Consider the following 21,021-nt stretch of genomic DNA (forward strand, 5'->3'; position numbering starts at 1 on the left):
TCGAGGGGGCTCATCTGATCTTTGACCCGCTCCTCTGGCTGGGTCGGCACTCCCCGTGCAAGTAATAGTCGGCTGATGAGGACACCATATGGGAGATTATCCGTGGAGACGATGCTCGCCTCGTAACGGATCCTCTCAAAAATGTGCAGTGGCAAATCTATAGGATCTCCACGTGCCACTCGTATCAAAAATTGTGCCCGAAGCCGACTAAATGTGGTTTTATGAGCCACAGGATCGACATTTGTTGCAACAATAAGGTGCAACATGCGGAAGAAATGCAGCAGATGGTTCTGGTTGAAGGCGTTCTTCCGCTCGATCTGCATGCGATCCCTCCCGGTGAGGATGTAGAAATCCTCGTCTCGGTCATCATCCCGAGCCTCGACGCCAGTATCCTCAGCCTCTGACTGGCCTGCATCATCGGCTGATGCTGGCTCACATCCCCGGCCAGTAGATGATGCAGAAGTGCCTACATCCTCACGGGGTGTTGAGTGTGTAAATGTCTGAGCACCTCGATGAATCCCGAGGTGCTCGCCGATGACATCTGCCGATACCTCAATGGAAACACCGCGTACAGTCACGGTGTGAGAGGATGCATCCGGAGGCATGTCACACATCCCCATATAGAATTCTTGAACCATTGAGGGGTATACCTTCCCCCTCAATGTGCAGATATTTCCCCAGCCTCTACTGAGGAAAACATCTCTTAGGTTCGTCTGCTGCCAATAGAGTTCGTCGAACTCATTAATTAAGACCTCTCTCTCTACCATAACAGTACGAGCTCCGATATGGGTAGTGTCCGACTTGGCTCCTTCCCTCCCTCGTTTTCATGTATGCAGTGGAAGAGCCATATCCTGAAAATAGAAAAGGAAAAAAAAATTATTTACAATAATGCATTTTTTTGTATTAATTTTAAGATGCTCTGAATTAACGTTCGAACGTTTTATCTTTAACGTTCGAACGTTAAAGATAAAAACGTTCGGACGTTAATTTATACGTTCGCACGTAAAATAATGTAAATAAATTTACGTTCAAACGTAAAACAAATACGTTCGAATGTACAGATGTACGTTCGAACATAAGCAGTAAACAAATACGTTCGAATTTAAGTTCGAACGTATTTGTTTTACGTGTGAACGTAAATATGAACGTCCGAACGTCGAAGCATGAATAATGTAGAAAATCACTACGTTCGGATGTTATAATTAAACGTCCGACCGTATGTGATTTACGTGCGAAAGTAAATATTCACGTTCGAACGTATGTCGTTTAATAATATTCACGTCCGAATGTAAGACGATTAACGTTCGAACGTGGAAGCCGTAACGGCTCGGTAATTTAAACGTCGTACGTTCGAATGTCTTGGTGAAACGTTCGAACGTTTCGACGCAGAATGGCTGAGTCGACTCAGCCATTATTGAAATCTCGAAAATTTCTCTACAAGGGTCTAAATGCCGAAATGTCACCATGTAAATGAAGTATACACTTCAAGAAACATTTCTACGGTGACTATTCGGCCAATGACTGGTCGTGGTGGCCGGAAAATGAAGTTGAAAATCCGGTAATATTTATCCGGTTTTAAACCAAACTCAATCCAAATGTCAATCTAAATCTCAATAAAATACATGTTATTTGCATAAAAGATGAATGCCTACCTTTTAGTGACGGTTGTGGCGGAGTTGACGGCGGCGGTGACGGCGGCGTGGCGGCAAATAACGGAGAAGACGATGGATACGGGCAGGGAAATGCGTTTCGACGTTCGGTTTTGGCCTTATATACATAGAACGTTCGAACGTACTTATTATTACGTTCGAACGTTTGTCAATATAATATATTATATTATAAATGTTTAAGTTATATATTAGGATGTTATATAATATTATTGACAATTAGATTATTGGTTTTTTTGTGAGTGCTTTTTATATTTATAAAGTTTAGCAATATATTTATGCATGTTGTTAGGGCTGAGCACCGACACTTTCGGAGTCGGAGGGCCCAACCTCCGACTCCGACTCCGACTTTGTCTGAGGTCGAATCCGACCTCCGACTCTGACTCCGAAACATATAAAATCCGCTCCGACTCCGACTCCGACTTGTCGGAGCGGAGTCGGATTTTTTTATTATTTTTTTTTATCTTTTTTAACTTCATATTTGACCCATTTTTTTTTTTAAAAAAAAATTGTGAGCTTTTAAATTTCAATTTTCTCAACATTACAATCTAAATTAATTAAACTTTTGATTATAACAAAAAATACAACTAAATAAAACAAGTAACATAATAACATGCATTCAAAAATTAAAATGAAAGTCCTATTGCAATAGAAACGACGCCGTATTGTATAGTAGTATACTAACTAATATAAATCTATTTTATATATTATATATATATGAAAATTTATAAAAAAAAATATATGATATATATTATTATATATGAATATTAAAAAAAAAGCACCGAAATATTAATAATAAACTAATATACTTGATATATATATATATATATAAATCTCTAATCTCTTATACTTGATATATATATTAATATATATAAATATTAGTTATACTAATAATTATATTAGTATTAGTTATTATTAATACTATATATTATAGTATTATACTAATAGTGATATTAATACTATATCACTATTATAGTGATTAGTATAACTATATTAGTATTAGTTATAGTGATTTAGTATAACTATATAATATATTAGTATAAGTTATAATACTATAAGTTATAACTATAGTCTATATTAGTATTAGTATTAGTTATAGCGATTAGCATAACTATATATTAATATTTGCTATAGTGATTTTAATTTAGTATAACTATATAATAGTATTAGTTATTATTAATACTATATATTATAGTATTATACTAATAGTGATATTAATACTATATCACTATTATAGTGATTAGTATAACTATATTAGTATTAGTTATAGTGATTTAGTATAACTATATAATATATTAGTATAAGTTATAATACTATAAGTTATAACTATAGTCTATATTAGTATTAGTATTAGTTATAGCGATTAGCATAACTATATATTAATATTTGCTATAGTGATTTTAATTTAGTATAACTATATAATAGTATTAGTATAAATATTATTATATTACACTAGCTATATCACTGATAGTATTAGTATACTAATGTCTAATACTAATATATCACTATAGTTAATAGTATCACATAGTAATATAGTATTAGTAATTAATACTATAGTGCTTTATATAGTAATTTATATATAGGCTTAAAGTGGTTTACTAATAGTATTAGTATTAGGCCATAAATCTAATTATTATACTAATGTATATTAGAATTACTAATATATTTATCAAAATGAATATGTTGAGAATTTATTAGGTCAAAAAATATAATTAATACAAGATATTGTTATATAAAATTGATATGAATAATACTTTAGTTATTATACATTAGTATTATATGTTATTATAAATTTATAGATTAGTGTTTATCCATTAGTATATGTATTACAATATTACATGTTGATGTTATTATGCATCTTAGTGTTTATAGTATATTATATATACATTAGTATTACATGCTATTATATTTATACATTAGTAATTTAGAACAACATGGTAGTAATATTGTAAATTTTTAGTAGTATGATATTTACATATAGTCATATACTAAACTATTATTAGTAAATTTAGTCTATATATTATAGTATAAATATATTATTTAACTAGTATATTATTGAGTTTAACTAATTATATAAGATATAGTTGTATAAAATTTAAATAATTAATATATAGAAAAACACATATATAGTAATTTAGAAAAACACATATTTTGTGCATAATATATAAATTATATTATGCACAAAATACTATACAATGTAGTATATATATTATACTATAAGTTAAGTATAGTAGGAATCTTACGTTCGAACGTTTGAAGTTAACGTTCGAACATTAAACTAAGAGGCGGGAATTTTCCCGCTCGATTAAGGTATCTGTGTGATTATTCAGACGTCCAAACGTTCGAACGTTAAACTAAGAGGCGGGAATTTTTCCGCTCGATTAAGGTATCTGTGTGATTATTCAGACGTAAGGACGTTTATACTATACGTTCGAACATCAAATCCGTCAACGTTCGAACGTTAGTTAAATTAGTGCGGGAGATTTCCCGCTCAAATATGGTAACACTTTCATGAAATGTACGTTCGGACGTTTAAGTAGTATGTTCGAACGTTTATCTATAAATCTACGAACGTTCGAACGAAAAATTGTGATACATTCGAACATATATGAGGAAAGTGCGGGAACTTTCCCGCTAGATTTCATGTTATATCATAAGAAGGGTACGTTCGAACGTGTATTTTAAACGTCCGAACGTTCTGGGCGGGAATAATTTTAGAATTAACGTTCGGACGTTTGAAGTTAACGTTCGAACGTTTAAACTAATAATTTTAGAACTTAATCAGTACGCGCACGGGAGGATGCCCATTATTTCTTCTTCTCCCGTGCGCGCAACAGAAAGAGAAAGAGAGAGAGAGAGAGAGAGAGAGATTTCGACGAGAGAGAGAGAGAGAGAGAGAGTTAGAGTGAGAGAGAGTTGAGTTAGAGAGTGAGAGAGAGTTGAGTTTTGGTAAGATAATATTTTTATTTCTTGTCTTTATTTAAATTTTATGATATTTATAGAATGTGTTTTTGTTATAGAATATTTCTAATAAGTTTGTGTTGTATTTTTTTGAAGGATTGCTTGTTTTGGAAAGTTTGAAGATTTTGATTTGTAAGAGGATATTGTGAGTGCTAGGTATATTTCTAAACTTTATCAATATGTTGTTGTGATTTGATGCTTACTCTTTATCATATTGTGATTATTGTTTGTATAGTTTATAAATAGTTTGTGAGTTATTATAAATATGTTGTGATATAAATTTGAAATATTGTGTTTATTATTAAAAATATATTGTCATTAGGCTTTGTTAATACATGTTTATTGCTTACTCAAGTTTAGAAATATGTTAATACATGTGGCATGTTATTTTGTGAATATATTGTGAATTATTGTGAATATGTTGTGATATGAATTTGAAAAATTGTGATAATAATATTTGAAATTAAGTAATAACAAGCATAAAAGTAACTCTTTAAGAATTATAATAATTAAAATTATTGTATAACCATTGAAATTTAAGTATGATAATTAAATATTTATAATAATATTTGAAATTAAGTAATAACAAGCATAAAAGTAACTCTTTAAGAATTATAATAATTAAAATTATTGTATAACCATTGAAATTTAAGTATGATAATTAAATATTTATAATAATATTTAATATATAAGTAATAACAAGCATAAAAGTAACTCTTTAAGAATTATAATAATTAAAATTATTGTATAACCATTGAAATTTAAGTATGATAATTAAATATTTATAATAATATTTGAAATTAAGTAATAACAAGCATAAAAGTAACTATTTAAGAATTATAATAATTAAAATTATTGTATAACCATTGAAATTTAAGTATGATAATTAAATATTTATAATAATAATTAATATATAAGTAATAACAAGCATAAAAGTAACTATTTACGAATTATAATAATTAAAATTATAGTATAACTTTTGAAATTAAGTATATCAATTAAAATTATACTTTAAGAATGATGATCTTGTACACAACGAGGAATATTATCTTGAAGAAATGTTGAAATTTTAATTTAATTGCTTGACTGTCATAGTCTCTTCCGGCCTTGAGAGTTGTCAAGGTCGGACAGTTTGTGACGGTTAAGTAATTAGACTAAAATTTAAACATTTCTTCAAGATAATTCTCCCTCGTTGTGTACAAGGCACGAAACTTAGGGTCACATAATTATCTTCCATCTCTCTTTAATTTAACAATATAACACTACTTGAAGGTGACATTGTTAATGTAAACAACATGGAGACATTGTTCGTATGATTTTTTGCTAGATGCGTGTGACATTGCATAAATACCCTTAGACCCGTTCGGGAATCAGTGTACATTTATGTGTCCACTGATTCCTGAATTGTCCAGTGTGGACAGTTTGAGATTATATTATCTGTATTACACATTTTTGTTACTCGCTACTTTCCACGTTTAATATGAAGTTTCGGTATCTTCTTCTATTGTTCTTCGGGTATACTGTTCGTAGGGTCACAATCCCGATATTTGAACATGTATACTTGGAGAATTATGGGGAGGTGCTGCCGGAATTTCTACTAACGTGGAAATTAGTAGAGTGACGAGATTTGTGTAATATGGAGAATATAATCTCGAATGGGATAGGACCAACTACCTTATCAAAAAAGTAATGAGAATTGGAGGCAAGACATGCATGTGAATTTTCAATGTACGTGTTATTAATATCTGGATGTTTTTAGAAATGGACAAAAATTGGATGCGTCTGGACGATAGACTTGGAAAGGATTACGTACCCTATGCATGTGGAGTAAGAACTTTCATTGATTTTGCACGGGCCTCTGCTGATAGTCGTGGTTACATTAAGTGTCCATGTCGAGGGTGTAAAAATTTGTGTGCGATAGGATTGGATGAAGTAGAGCGTCATATATTTGTGAATGGTATGGATCTGGGGTATACGCGATGGGTACTGCATGGTGAGCCGTATGAAGGGTCAGCAGATGTATTGGTCGATCATCACAATTATTTACGGCACATGGATGATGATTATGAGCATGATGAGATGGAGGAGATGTTGGGTGACATTGGAGCTGGGATGTTTATGGATGAGGTTAACGACAATGCCTCAAGTGGTGGATCAGGGACTGATTGTGAAAATTTTCCTTCACTGTGGGAAGATGCAAAGCGCGAGGTTTACCCAGGTTGTACAAAACAGTGACCACATGGACAAACTTAGAACGGAAGGCGTAGAAAATATAGAGGCAAGACACGAGGAAGAATTTCCCGGATGGTTTGAAGAACGTGTATGAACTAAAATTATATATATGTTATATTGTGAAATTTTTAACTTTGGATAATAAAATAATAAATATATACTATTTCAATTTTTAGATTTTGGAACAACGTGCTCGTGATCCCGGATCAATTTCTTCTGAATTGTATGCATTGGCCCGTGGTCCCTCAAATAGAGCACTTCGATATACTGCATGCACGGTTCGAGGTTATAGATTCCATACTTTGGACCGTGAACGTAATAGAAAGACTCAAAACTGTGGTGTGTTGGTCGAGGGGAGTCATGGAACAGATGATATTGACTATTATGGTGTCATACGTGATATTATCGGATTGAAATATCTGGGTGGGTCTGTAACATATGTCTTCAAATGTGATTGGTGGGATCTAGGCGGTGGTCGGGTTTCGATACATAGGGATAATCACTTTACGAGTGTCAATACTACATCTAAATGGTACGAAGATGATCCATTCGTATTGGCTTGTCAAGCTACCCAAGTCTATTACTTGATTGATCTAATGAAAAGTGCTGATGAAGATAGTGGGGAGATAACTTGGCGAGTCGTACAAAAATTTGTTCCTTGAAATATATATGAAGCAGGAACAAGTGCAGATTACGAGAATAGTGGAGATGAAGATGACAATCCGATTGTTGAGGCATACCAGGAAGATGGAGAGGGTATTAACTTGTTTGTTGACCTCGGTGCACTCGAGTTGCTCCCCTTGTGTAGAGATGATGTCCCACCCGTACATCTCGACCCGTCTGTATTAAATGATCATTCAATTCAAGTCAGTTTGGAGGAAGATGAAGAAGACGAGTCAGAAGATGAATACGAATCAGAATCCGGGCAGGAGGTGGATAATGATGATGAAGATATTATTGATGGAGATTCTAAAACAACTACGGAAAATTCATCTGAAGAGTAAAAGTACTAAATATTTTATTTATATAGGTGACTATAAAATATCTTAAATTTTCATAATTTCTTCTAATTAATTTTCTTTGATATAATTAATTATTTTAAAGAATGCCGCCAAAACGACAACAAAGAAATGTGCCTCCGCCAAGTCCAAGTCCTGAATCCATTGAGGACTCCCCACTCGAGGAATCCGTTCCTGAAGATCAAGCTAACACAGAAGAGAACAACTGCCAGTCGACACCTACCAGTAAGGAAATATTGTCGTTGATAATTATATATATAGTTAATACTTTTTTCTCAATAACTATATAATTATAATTATAGTATATCTATTATTATCATGTAGTTGATGCATCTGCACGTCGCGGTCGTGGCTATACACGTGGAATCTCTCTTGAAAAAAATAGAAGGCACGGTAAACTGAAGGTCACAATTCCTGATAATTCCACTGGAGGAGTGGATGATAGTGCAGCAGCGCTTTCCTCCTATATTGGCACAGTAGTTCGAGCTTATGCTCCATTTTATGTGCGCTCATGGCGAGATGTTCCGAATGAGATTAAGGAGCACATTCGAAGTCGTGTGCTGGTGAGTTTACTTTTCAGTACATTTTTTTCACTTAGATTAATATATTATATTTTTTACCTGATTCCCTTGTTAGGATGAATTCGACCTCGACTTTGGCCGTAGCGAGGATTTGAGAACCGTGAATGAGTTGATGGCTACACTATTCCGACGTCACAAAGGACGATGTCATGACCACTTCAAGAAGTTTGAGACGTTGGAAGAGGCTGCGCAGTCTCCTTTTCAGCAGATGAAGTTAGATGATTGGAGAAAGTGTTGTGATCTTTTCGCATCTCCAGATTATCAGGTATTTTACATTTATATCTTTTAATTATTTACATTCATATTCGTTTTATACATTATATGTATACATATTACAATTAACATTTTTAATATATTTTGTAGCACTTGAGTTCTACAAATGCACAGAATAGATCCGTTCTGACTGTCCACCATCGTGCCGGTTCAAGGTCATTCCACCTTGAAAAAATGGTAATTAAAAAATTACAGAATTCATTTATTTTCCTGATATTCTTTCTGATAAGTACTAACATTATCTTTTTAAAATTGCTAATATTGTCGCTTTGTTAGAAACGTGATGTTCCTGAAAACTTTTTCCTCATTCATGTCTATGCTGCTGCTCACACTAATGAGCATAGTGAGTGGATGGATCTTGTCGCTGCAGATAATTATGTAAGCAGTGTTAATTTTGTTAAATAAATTTTTTATAGAACATTTTAATAGTTTATTTCTTATTTCTATTTCTTTTAATACGTTACTAATTATTTACGATCATTACCTTTTAAATTGCAGAACAAAATGTTGGAGATGCAGTCGACTTCTGCGGAATCCTCTCCTAGTGACATAGACATATTCACCCAAGTGCTCAGGCCACAGTCTAGTATGGCAAGAGGTTTGGGACGATCTATCAAGCATAAATGTTCATCCTCCTCAACCTCATCGACTTCACCAATTAATAATCTTACAGCAGATTTAGAAGCTGCACGGCGTGAGAATGAGTATATGAGGTCGAGACAGCAAGAGTTAGAGTCTCTCTTAGAACGACAGTCTCATTTAGAGACGCATTTGCAGGACCAACAGAGAGACCAGGAGGAAAGAATACGCAGTGAAGTGCAAGAGCAAGTGCAACGAGAGATGATGGTGCAAATGGAGCGTGTTATGTCGTTGCAACAGAATCCCCGTGGGCGAGGAAAAAAGAAGAAATAAATTTTATCAATATTTCTGACTAGTTTTAATATCTAATTTTGTACTTTTATAAGACATTGTTACTTGTTAATTGGGTATGTAATATGATACCATTGGTATTTTGTTTTTAAATTTTATGAAATTAGTATTTCTGATCTGTACGTTCGAATGTAAATAAAAATCGTTCGAACGTTGGTTCACACTGTAACAAACGTTCGAACGTAAATACAATTGAATCGTTCGAACGTTAAACCGACTAACGTTCGAACAAAGAACTTGCATTCGGACGCTCCTTCGTTTACATTCGAAATAACGTCCGAACATTAAACGCGCTACGTTTGAACATTTACGTTTACGTTCGAACAAATATTCGAACGTTTATTGTAATTAACGTTCGGACGCATTAACATGCGAACGTAAATATGATACGTTCGAACGATATACAACAAACGTCAACTTCTCTCATTTGAACGCCAATCGGGTCGGGTATAACGTCCGAACGTTTAATTGTACGTCCGAACGTGATTTTCTGTGACAGTTCATAACCGTCACAAAAAAGGAACGTTCGAACGTTGTACCGAACGGAACACTTCCAACCGTCACTAAAAATATTTTTTGTGACGGTTGAACAGTAAACCGTCACCAAATGTTTTCTGTGACGCACTTTACGTGACGGTCATGGTGACGGTTTCAAACCGTCACCAAATATGTTTAGTGACGGTTTGCCATTTTTTTGTGACAGTTTCCTCTGTCACAAAATACACATTCTGTTGTAGTGTTACCAAGTTAAACGTACATGGATTTTTTATTAAATGTATTTTATTCAGATAATTATAAATTTTTAAAAAATCATATATATTATTAAATTATAATTTCTTCAAACTAAACATGATAGAAAACAATTATTGCAAAGCAAAAGCGCCTAGCTAATTTAAGAGAAGTGCATGGAATCCCGATAATGGGTCTCAAGCGTTTGATCTCTTGATATTTTTTTTCTAACTTTTTTACTTAGTGATTAAGTATTTTTTTTTTTTATTGATGTTGTTTTTATATATTTAAAAAAGAGAAAGGCAAAATGACACCCTAAAATTAAATTCTCAAAATTTGGATGGTTGTAGAGCCACACCTAATTTAACAATTACAAAAAGGGTCCACTTAAAAACATTATGAACAATACACCCTCCTTAAAATTAAATTCTCAAAATTTTGCATAATTTTATTAATTATGAAATATCATTCAAATAAAAAAATATTTTAAATGAAAAATAAAAATTTCTGATCAACATATTTCAATATTTCTTTAAAATTTCTCTTATTTTAAATTATGGTAATATTTCTCTTTTGTTTTCAATTATGAAAACAAAGAGAAATATTTCAAATATTGCAAAATAAGAGAAATATTTTGTATGTTATGTCTTGCAAAAATAAAATATTTTTATTATAATTTAGAAAAATATTGAATAAAAATATTATATAATTAAAAATTATTTCAAAATAACTTTTTAATATTATTTTTATCTTAAAATTTGAAAAGTTGTATTGATTTTTTCTTTTTTGTTTTGAAGTTTGCAAAAGTTGTATTGATGTTTTATTGGAATAATGATTAGGTAATTGATTAAATAAAAAAGTTAAAAATTCGAGAAGGAAAAATATTTTGTATTTAAATGATATTTCAGAAATAATGAAATTATGAAAAATTTTAAAAAGTTTTAAGAATTTTGGTGGTGTCCAAATATGGCATTATATTTTTAATTTTTTTTTTCCTAATGGTTAATGAAGTATTTTTTAAAGATTTTATAATTTTATAATTTTTAAAAATAATAAAAGATGTTTAAAAAATAGTTGAATATTTTTAAACATGTCATAAAATTATAAAAATGAATCCTGCATTGGTCACGAAGGCTTGTGTCTCGTCCTTAATTAGATGATGATAAGGTTGTTGATCACATGTAATGGAGATTGCAAAAGACATGCCCATTAGTTAAGCTCCGTTTGGATTGAAAAACTATTTCAACTCATTTCATTTTATCTTTTTATCTCATCATTACAATTTTTTTAAATTCTCATAAAAAATACAATACACAATTCAATTTTTTCAAATGTCAATTTAATTTTTTCACATTCTAAAATAATAATAATTCTAAAACAATCTCATCTCATCTCATTATTCAAACGGAACCTAAAAGTTGTGGTTGATTTATTATTGGAACAACTACATTTTCTAGCCTTAATTAGATAATGATAAGGTTGTTGATCACATGCCAATGGAATAATATAGAAGGCATTAACTTTATCATATCCATTTTTGTCAAATTCATGGGACTAGTACTTACTCCCCTTGATTTTTTTAGACATTGGTCAATGCAAATTAAAGAGTTGCCCATTAATTAAAAGTTGTGGTTGATTTTGAGTGGAATATCTACATTTTAAATGGTGCACGGCAGCCTTAAAAAATTCAAAAATTTTGTCCGTTTGGACCACGTACTCTCTCTCTATTTTGGTAGTGAATGGGGTTGGTGTACCCTACGTACTCTGCTTAATCGGAGTATGAGTTTTGTTACTTGGTTACTATTTCTCTAACGGGAACAGGGATGTGTACGACGGATTCTTTGGACTTAAGTCTTTAGCGATCTGTTATCTGGACTAAACCATATCAATTACAATAGTGTGTTAGAATATTATTAACGTTTGTAATAGACTTTTTTTTAAATCATATTTATATGTGTTCTTTTATAAATGATACGTAATGTTTTTATTAAAAAATAAAAAAGTAGAAGAAAAAAGTGAAGTTACCTCGGTCTTGTTAGTTGAAAACTTGCATGTTTTCACATGTATGATGTTGACCCTGCTATTGGGGAAAGAATCTATTGGCCGTCGGCTTGAATTTATCAACTTCGTGTAGTATACGCACTCAAAAAAGTCTATAATTTAAGATGACTAATATAATTATAAAGAGATTATATAAAATTAATGTTATAAATTGACAGTTTTTTAATGATTTATTAGATTTATTTTATAATTAATAAATTGTATGAAATTATTTTAATTTATAAAATTAATTTTATATAATTTAATTGTAGGCTTTTCAGCTTCAAAAATTATGATGTTTCGTAGTGATGGTTGGATATTCAAAGACTCAGATTTTCAGTCATTATCATTAGTGAGTGACAAGGCTGGCCTTATTCCAAACGTCATCTCAGCGCTTGGTATTCTTCGTCCTGTCCCATTAAATGAGTACTATTTGGATTTGTCAGTCATATACCGATGAGAATTTCGTGGTGTCGTAGCTATGTTGGAAGTCCTTTTAAAGCACTAACATTGATTTTTTTTATATGTATTTTTAACTTTCAATAAAACAATTAATTTCATCTAAACTGTAAATCAAACGTGGCATTACAGTGTTTGTGGGTCTGAAAACTCAGATGAGAGACCAAAAGAGAGTTAAAATAAAATTTAATAAAAAAAAAAAGGGGAGAGAAAAGAGAATCAAGGGTGGTTTATACTGATTGTTTTTAAGAAATATATATAACATCATTTTGTGGAAATATATCCACGTAGATAGACATTTTGAAGTTAGCATAGATTTGCTTGGAAATAAATTAAAAACAGTAATAAAGGAAAATAAGGCTGATGAGACCCTCTTCAATTTTCTTTCTAAATTAGATAATTTATAAGTACAGATCATTGAAAAAGACAAAGCAAACATTAAGCGGTGAGTTGGAATTCATGATAATACTTGAAAAATCCATACGGATGGCATTACTTTTGAGACTACTGTTGAGACAACAATGCTATATATTACACCATCATTCGATTTTTCTAAATAGGTTAATGCAGAATTATCCATTATTTTTTTAAAATCGTATTAATATAAAACCTATAAATATTGATGTCACATTCATGAAGTGATATGAAGAATTAAATATAGATTTATAATTACTTGAGGATTTTCTATTATTTGAATTGAGATAGATATAATATATGGACCACCACATTGTATTTAATCTTGAAATTCATATTATTTTTAAGTATTAATATTCAATGCCGTGAGTTACATATTATCTATTCTTTTGAAATCTTTTTAAAATATCTAAATTATAAAAAAAATATTGTTCAGATGTCATGTGCCGTCTTTAATCGTCTAATTAGACAATGATAAAGTTGTTGATCACATACAAGGCATTAACTTTATAATATCCATTTTATCAAATTCATCGGACTAAACTACTTACTCCAATAATGCATTTTTAGACCCTCTAGTCAATGCAAAGGACATGATGCCCATTAATTAGTCATGCTTGATTTTTCATTGGAATGTCTACATTTTCTAGCCCCTTAAATGGTGCACGGCAACCTTAATGCAGTCGAGCTAGCTAGCTCGGTCTTAATCGTTAGTTGAAAACTGCATGTTTCCGCATGTTGGTGATCCTGCTAGCTCTTGGGCAAAGAACCTATTCACCGTTGGCCTAATTCAAAACACCATCTCACAAATTGGCCTCGTTCTCTTTTTTTTTTTTTTTTTTTTATCTTATCTAATTATTATAATTATTTTAAATTTTTATATAAATAAATAATTCAATTTTTTTAAATTTTTAAATAAAAATAATATTAAAAAATATTAAAAAATAATATTAAATAAAAATAATATTATTTAATTTTTAATTTTTATTTCTACTCATCTCATTTTATTTAATTTATATAAATAAAATGGGCAACTCATGTAGTCAAAAGCTCAGAACGCTATTGGATGCCTAATGACTACACCACTGCCGGTGGTTAAGCTGGGCTAAATGGTCAGTCCCTAAAGAATTGACCACTGAAAAAACGAAATTAAAAGAAAAATTTAACAGACAATTTGAAAAAATACCATGACTTTTCAGATATATTTAAAAAAATAATATTAGTTATGAAAGAATTATATGTTTTTTTCTAAAGAGTAAAGTTTATTATTAAAAAATTAATTTTTTTTTATAATTTTATATTTATTTATTTTTTTAAAAGATGTGCGTACTATTTATATATTTTATAAGTACAAATATAATTTCTTAACTCAAAATAAAATGGAGTTTTAAATACTCCCAAGTGATCGTATATATGCATGTTACCTGCTTGAGAAATCCAACAAATTAAGGGTTCTCGACACATCGAAAAATTCAGTTGTCATAAAATAAAGCAAATTAAGGCTGGTTCTTAGGGTAGGTTTGGGGGGTGAGATGAGAATTTTGTGTTTTATTTTTAAGTTTAAAATATTAAATTTTAATATTATTATTATTTTGAGATTTGAAAAAAGTGTATTGAGATTTAAAAAAGTTGAATTGTTTATTATATTTTGTATGGAGATTTAAAAAAAGTATAATAATGAGATGAGATGATATGAAATGAGATAAGAATTTTATATTTTGTTTGATGTCCCAAACCTGCCTTTAATTGTCATATTCTTTCCTCTTTTACACGTCAAGTACAAGCAAATGTGGCGGTGGATTCTGTCGAAATGCTCGATCTACGTACTATTGTTGCAATGGGTACACTCGGCAAAGTTGCTGGTAAAGAAATTCACATTTTGGAATAAAAGTTCCGGCAAACGGAGATTTATTACTCGAGTACTGTTTTTTACGATTTGAATCGAGATTTGTGCTGTAGTCATGTATTTAATGATAAGATTCATATAATTAATTAATGAAAACTTGGGAAAAATCAAGATTGGTAGCGTATTTACATTATTCAGGAAATCTGTATGAGAAAAAGAAAATATTTGCTGATATGCATTGTATAAACATGGATTATGTTTTGTCATGTTGTCTCTGAAATCTGAAAAAAAAAGCGATATTGAGAATATAAAAAATTGTGCTTTGATTTAGAAAGATGCTCCGACTTTTATTTTTCAATAAGTGAGAATGATCTGGTTATATTTTGGTACTCTATTTTGTTTTGATATGGCATCTGGAAACCTTTGACATGATGTACCGATTTTGTATCTGACTTTGTCTTTACTCTGCTCTGTTTGGGTTGGTACCAACTTCTCTGTCTCTGAGTACACCCACTTTGGAAACAAAGTAATCTTATTTTGATTTTTCCTGTATGCACACTTGGAGCTCTGAGAAGAATAAGGGAAAGATTTCAACTCTGTCTCTGTCCGGTTTGGCCACTGGGGTTAGTACAACCCTACTACGGGGGTGAAACATAGTCATTGCTTTGTGAGATGCTCTGTTTTGATGTGATAATGATGCTCAGTTTATGTTATGCCAAAGTACTATAGATTTTACTTGTCTTAAAACCTTCACTCTGTTACTTTTGAAAACATGTTCTGTTCTGCATGATAATTTTAAAAAATATTTTTGTTCTGCATGCTGTACTTTGTAAACACTCATGTTTGCACGCTAGCATATGTACTCTGCTTACTGAGTTGGTGATAATAAACCCCCTTATATTCATAATATTTTCAGATGATGTGAAGAGTCCAACTGAAGACTTGAATTAGAATGGTGGCATGATTAAGCTGATGAGAGAATGTTAAAAGAAGGAATGCTGATGTCCTTTAGATTTGAAGTCTACTAGATTTAATTATATTTTGGGTTTAGTAAGACTTAGGAAATTATCTGTTTGGTTTGTTATGACTACTAGGAGATTTTGGACCTCTTAGTTTATTTTTGTTGTGGTAACAACCTTGCGGAGTTTTTAAAGTGTTTATTTAGAAGATATAAGATTGAGCTTTAATTATAAAGTTTTGAAGATTTATTTTAATTATGTTCAGAAATATATTTTTAAATGATAGGTAGTAATTTTTCCAACCACCCGATTGGAGAGTTACAATTATTGCAAACCAAAAGCTAGCTAATTTAAGAGAAGTGCGTGGAATCCCGATAATGGGTCCCAAGCGTTTCTGATCTTGATATAACAATTGATTTGCTTGGAAATAAATTAAAAACAGTAATGAAGGAAAATAAGGCTGAGACCTCTTCAATTTTCTATCTAAGTTAGATGATTTATAAGTACTACAGATCATTGAAAAAGACAAAGCAAACATTAAGCGGTGAGTTGGAATTCATAATACTTGAAAAATCCATATCGGTGGCATTACTATTGAGACCACTATTGAGATGATCACAATACTATATATTACACCGTCATTTGATTTTTCTAAATACGTTAATGCGAATTATCTTTTAGTTTTTTAAAATCGTATTAATATAAAACCTGATAAATATTGATGTCACATTCATTAAGTGATATGAAGAATGAAATGTAGATTTATAATTACTTAAGGATTTTCTATAATTTGAATCCAGATAAATATAATATAAGGACCACATTGTATTTAATCCTGAAATACATATTATTTATAAGTACTAAAATTCAATACGGTGAACTACACATTATCTATATATTCTCTTGAAATCTTTTTAAAATATCTAAATTATAAAATTATAGAAAAAATATTGTTCTGGTCATGACATCTTGTCATGTGCCGTCTTTAATTAGGCGATGATAAAGTTGTCCATCACGTGCCAGTAGGGGTTGTGACAGCTAGGAGTAATATACAAGGCATTAACTTTATCATGTCATCGGACTAGACAACTTAGTCATGGTTGATTAGTCATGGTTGATTTTTCAATTGGAATGTCTACATTTTCTAGCCCCTCGAATGGTGCACGGCAACCTTAATGTCGAGCTAGCTAGCTCGGTCTTAATCGTTAGTTGAAAACTGCATGTTTCCACATGTTGGTGACCCTGCTCTCGGGCAAAGAACCTATTGACCGTTGGCCTTATTCAAAACATCATCTCACAAATTAGCCTCGTTCACTTTTAAAAAAATTTCTTTTCATTTAATTATTATAATTTTTTTTAAATTTTTATATAAAATAAAATAAAATAAAATAAATAATTTAATTCTTTTAAACTTTAAAATAAAAATAATATTAAAATAATATATTTTAATAATATTTTATTTAACTTTAAATTTTTATCTTAACTCATCTCATCTAATCTAATTTTTACATATGAGATGAGCTACTGTAGTTAAAAGCTTAGACCGCTTTTGGATATCTAATGACTACATCACTGCCAGTGGTTAAACTGGGCTAAATGGTCAGTCCCTAAAGAATTGCCTAGTGAAAAAAAGAAATTAAAAGAAAAAATTAACAGACTATTTGAAAAAATACTACTAATGACTTCTCAAATTTAAAAGAATAATATTAGATACAATCATGAGTTATGGAAGAATTATATATATTTTTTTAAAAGGAGTAAAGTTTATTATTAAAAAATTAATTTTCTCTTATTATTTTATATTTACTCATTTTTTTAAAACAAGTATACACCATTTATATATTTTATGATTACAAATATATATAATTTCTCAATTCAAAATGAAATCGGCGTTTTAAATACTCCCAAGTGATCGTATAATATATGCATGTTACCTGCTTGAGAAATCCAGCAAATTAAGGTTTCTCGACACATCGAAAAATTCAGTTGTCATAAAATAAAGCAAATTAAAGCCGGTTCTTCATTGTCATATTCTTTCCTCTTTTACATGTCAAGTACAAGCAAATGTGGCGCGGTGGAATCTGCCGAAATGTTCGATCTGATCTACTATTGTTGCAATGGGTCCATTTGGCAAAGTTGCTGGTAAAGAAATTCACGTTTGGGAATAAAAGTTATGGCAAACGGAGATTTATTACTCGAGTACTGTTTTTTAGAATTTGATTCGAGATATAAGATACAAGAGTAATGCTACGGCTCCCAAAGTTTTGTTCCGAACCGAATACTTTATTTTTTTTTTTTATATATATTTTTTTAATCATTATAAATATTTTTTTAAAAAATAAAAAATTCACAACACTATTAAAAAATACTTCCTTAATTATTAAAAAAAAAATTCATTCGAAACACTCCTTCGAAATCCAAATTCGAGTTCCAAAATATTTCTAAAGATACCATATGTGGACAACACTCATGTATTTAATGATAAGATTCATATAATTAATTAATGGCGAGTCATAAAATTATAAAAACATCTTGCTCTAGTCATGATAGCTTGTCAGCTTGTCATGTGCTGTCACTAATTAGACTATAATAAGATTGTTGAACATGACATGCAAGTGGGGTACTGTTGTGACAGCCAGGAATAATATACAAGGCATTTTGAACTTTGTCAATGCCTTATTCCAATGCCTCATGTGATTTTTAGGTCCTCTAGTCAATAGAGAGAGCATGGCCATTAATTAAAAATCATGGTTGATTTTTCTTTGCAATATCTAGTACATTTTCAACCCCTTAATTGCTGCACGGCAACCTTAAAGTCGAGCTAGCTTGGCCTTGTTAGTAGAAAACTGCATGTTTCCACACATTGATTTTTCTTTGCAATATATATTTTTTTCCATCTCATCTAAATATAATCAGTCTCAAATTCCAAGTCTGGCCTTATTCCAAACATCATCTCACAAATTAGTGAGCTTGCAATTCTTGGGAGAAACTAAGCTTAAGAGAAATAATAAACTATTAACGTTGATCCCAAAGTTTTTTTTTAATATAATATTAAGTTTCTTAATATAGAATTTAAAGTGAAAATACAAGAAAAACCATTCAAAAATGATGATTTATATGAGAAATAGTAGAGATATTTTATCATTTAAATTTTATTAAGCAAGGAAAAGTTTATATTTAAGGTCTCAATTGTAGCATTCTCTGTTTAATTTGACACCAAAATAGATAGATTTTACACGAAATTTGATAAAATAGTTTAGATATTAAAATGAAAAATAACATTCTAGAAGATCACTTGATAGTTTCAATGAAGAAAACAATTTATATATATTTAATATCTACAAAAATAATAATGGATGTATATTATTCTATAAAATATTGTCTTAAAAAATCTAAAACAGACATTAATTATGTTTTTAAAATTTTATTACTACGCTATTTGACAAATTATCGAGATTTAATTTTATATTATCGAGATTTAATTTTATATACAGTTATGTTTTATAATTTTGTAATATTTTTTTATTTTACATAAATATCTTGTGCGGTAGAAAAGTTGGGCCCCTAAAAATAATTGCTGGTTCGCCGCTGATTAATCGGTTGGGTAAACTATATATAAAATTGTTTTACTTGTGACAATTGAACCATTTAGAACTTTTTATCACAAGTTTTAACCGACTACCTAGATTACATAAATTGTTACATGTCTACATCAATGAATAAATTAAGATTTAAATCATGACATATATCACATTGGAACATTACTTTTTCTTATCTTTTTAAATATTTAAGATGTTATTATTTTAAAGTTAAAAAACTTGAATAAAACAATGATATATATGAAATTTTACAAATTTAAAATTGTTGTTCGTTTATTAAATGAACTTGTAAAGGATGTATCCCACCACTGGTCACGATCGTTAACTTGCAAATCGTTTCGTAGGTGCACGATATGCCTATGATACCTCTGATGCCTAAGTCAGCAATAAGTGAGGAATAATAACTCAAGAATGCTCAATTAGATGATTCGATGATTACCTGTTGTCCCCATATATAGGCGTGAAGAATATTGGATGAGTACCATAAAGTAACCAACTTAACACAATGGCTAAATATTGGACGAGTACCATAATTTAATCAACTTAGCATAATACTGAGCCATTACAAGGCTTATCCTTGATGTGTTAGAAATATCTAACCACCACGTTATTCATACTCGTAACCCAAGGGCTTATCCCTCCTAATAAACAGGGTGGCTAGGGCCATTATTACCAGACGACTCCTTGGAATAGTTATCCTTTATGGGTGATGGGCCTTGGGCCCCTAGTTTGGATTAGATCAATATTAACTTCTCTAGTTACCCTGTTAATTCCTCTCATGTGTAAGCATGGGGAATTCATCAATGAAGGACTTCTTTGTCTGCTTCCCTAACCTCTCTCATCTCTCCCTTTCCCTCTGTTTCTTCACTCTCTCATCTCTCCCTTGCTAGGAATGAAGCCATAAGCAGCATGGTTAATCAGCTAAGGAATTTCATCTCTGGGTACCTTTGATTCTTCTTCTTCTTCTTCTTCTTCTTCTTCTTCTCTCTCTCTCTCTCTCTCTCTCTCTCTCTCTCTCTCTCTCTCTGTGAACTTCCTTCGATTTCACCTTTGTAGAGTATCGACAATTTGGTAGCCTGGATCATGGCGGACCATGCTGACTTGGAGGATGAAGTTCACTCTAGGTATGTGTTTTCTTTCTATGCCAAGAGGGAATATGAGAAAGGGAAGTTTGAGAGGACGGAGTTGGAGATCCTACTCTAGCAAGAGGATGGCTAACACTCTCTGGTAGGCAACTTGGACATCCTTTGCGATGAACTCCGTCATGCCAAGGAGGTGAAGGCGCACGACAACTTCTCATTGGGACTGCTGA

This window comes from Juglans regia, chromosome 4, assembly GCF_001411555.2.
Source record: "Juglans regia cultivar Chandler chromosome 4, Walnut 2.0, whole genome shotgun sequence".
Taxonomy (NCBI): Eukaryota; Viridiplantae; Streptophyta; class Magnoliopsida; order Fagales; family Juglandaceae; genus Juglans; species Juglans regia.